This window comes from Lepisosteus oculatus, chromosome 23 (assembly GCF_040954835.1).
Source record: "Lepisosteus oculatus isolate fLepOcu1 chromosome 23, fLepOcu1.hap2, whole genome shotgun sequence".
Classification (NCBI taxonomy): domain Eukaryota; kingdom Metazoa; phylum Chordata; class Actinopteri; order Semionotiformes; family Lepisosteidae; genus Lepisosteus; species Lepisosteus oculatus.
This window is the reverse complement of record NC_090718.1, coordinates 8,499,435-8,501,371: the sequence shown is the minus strand read 5'-3', so window position 1 is coordinate 8,501,371 and position 1,937 is coordinate 8,499,435. Positions and strand designations below refer to the sequence as shown.

The 1,937-nt window shown below is 45.9% G+C and overlaps 1 long non-coding RNA gene across 1 annotated transcript; it reads right to left on the bottom strand.

Moving 5' to 3' along the window:
* Nucleotides 1–306: 306 nt before the first annotated feature.
* LOC107075672 (uncharacterized) lies at nucleotides 307–1,248 on the bottom strand. The gene is made up of 2 exons (XR_001477182.2): nucleotides 817–1,248; nucleotides 307–517 (listed from the first exon to the last, which is right to left on the bottom strand). It is a non-coding gene; the product is annotated as an uncharacterized lncRNA (long non-coding RNA).
* Between the last annotated feature and the right edge of the window lie 689 nt (nucleotides 1,249–1,937).

Genomic DNA, 1,937 nt, shown 5'->3' with positions numbered 1-1,937 from the left:
ATGGAGCTGAGGGATCCCGACCTGCTCTTGCATAGAAATGCCTTGAAATTGAATGGGTGTACATCTTATCCAACCCCCACCAAGGATAAATGCAGCTGAAAGGTTCAGGTGGAATCTAGTCAATGGGTACTCAGCCACCAATACCTTGAAAGGCTTGCAGATTTAAAAAGGGGGAAACCAGAAAGTGGCCGTTTAACACCGATTCGCACCTGTTGCGATAATCGCTACCCTTCACCTCCCAATACACTTACGTGCTTTCAACATGCAGATAGAAACTCGCTGCACAGCAAAATACAACACGTCATGTGCTTTGTCCTTTGATTTTTATTGACCACTTTTGTACACGTCCAGCTCTGACTAATCAATACCGGGAGGGGAGGTTGGAGGGGAGTGGCGAGGACCCGACGCTTATCTGTCCAGCTACAAGAACCGGCGGGCTGAGCGTCCGGGCTGCCCTGAGAGGGAGAACCAGTTTGTTCCGAGTCGCGTTAGCAGCTAGCCGCCCTTCAGGTTGAGTCTGGGGGGGGAAGAAAAGCACTTATTAGCACTGACAAAATACGAAAAAATACCTACTTTAGGCTTGAAAGCAGAAGAGCAACACGCTTTCTAATCCTCCTCGCAAGCAGAGATTTAAAAGTGCATGTGCACGTCATATACCGTTTACCAGACTGTTTCCCGTGCTAAATTAACGCTCAACGAATTATCGAGATTTCGCACCCAGGCCAAGCGACCAGGAAGTGCAGGACGGTTTATTTAGCATACCTAAAAACCGCGTTCTCGCAGTTTAAAGCTTCAAGGTAAAAAAAAAAAATGCACCTTCTTGTCTCGAACCTGTCGGATTTCAAGCCGAACGCATCCGAGTCTCTTCGGACGTTCACACTCCAGGCAGGTCTGCGCTCAGGTGTCCTCGCTAACGACTGCCTTCGCATCCGAATACCTCTCCTCGCCTTTGCAATCTTCCTCTCCCATGTTGCTGTCCCTGAAACTCCCTGACCCGTGAACCCGGTATTTAAAGGCAGAGATGCAATCCCACTGCTAGAAATTGTTGAAGGCAACAAATTGAAGCCTGATGCGTGATTAATCGCACCTGGTTTGGCGGCTGCCAATTCGTTTCAGAAACGGGCAAAACGCGGATTGGAGTTTGGAGTTGGCCGTGCGCGCTTTCCAGACTCTGCACTCCATGATCCGGGTGCTTATAATTGAGCGGTTGGTGAAGTGATTTATTAATTGAAACTTTTATTTTCCCATTCCGATTCAGATCACACACCTGAAGAAGGCTCCACGGCCGAAACGTTGTGTTCTCTTTCTTCTTTTTTTCAGCATGGAATAAACCTATTACTTGTTCCTTTCTAGTATCTGTTGATGACTTTCTACACAGGCAAGGGCAGAACATCAGACACACACGCACATGGTTACCCAGGCTCTATAAGAGGAATGGAAACACAGCATCTGAAACCTGGCACAAAGCATGTTTGTTTATTAACACATCTGAGAGGTTGGCAAAGCATGGCCACTGTCACATTAGAAAGCTCTTGACCCCCATGTTCATCTTGATAATGACTATGTAACATCTCTGCTCCAAAACTCGTCCGTGGACCTGTAACAGAAAAGGGCTTCGCTCCTTGTGTAGCCTCTCAAGTTTTATAAACCATCTGTCATTTATTCATTGTCCTGGTGCAACCAGACAGTCTCAGATACTTTATGGCTTTCACAATCAGTGGGAGTGATTGCAATCTGCATCATTGCAGCTCACAGTAAAGTCAGTCCAATTTAGTCAAGCTTTGAGGAAATTTGTAATAAGTAATTTTCTGTGACACAATACCTCCTCCGCCTGGAAATCTGTTGGCTTTCTTTTTAAGTCTGCCCTTGCATGTTGTTCTGGTAATCATGGGTTATAGCCATAAAAAAATACATATTTCAATATTATCTCCACAATG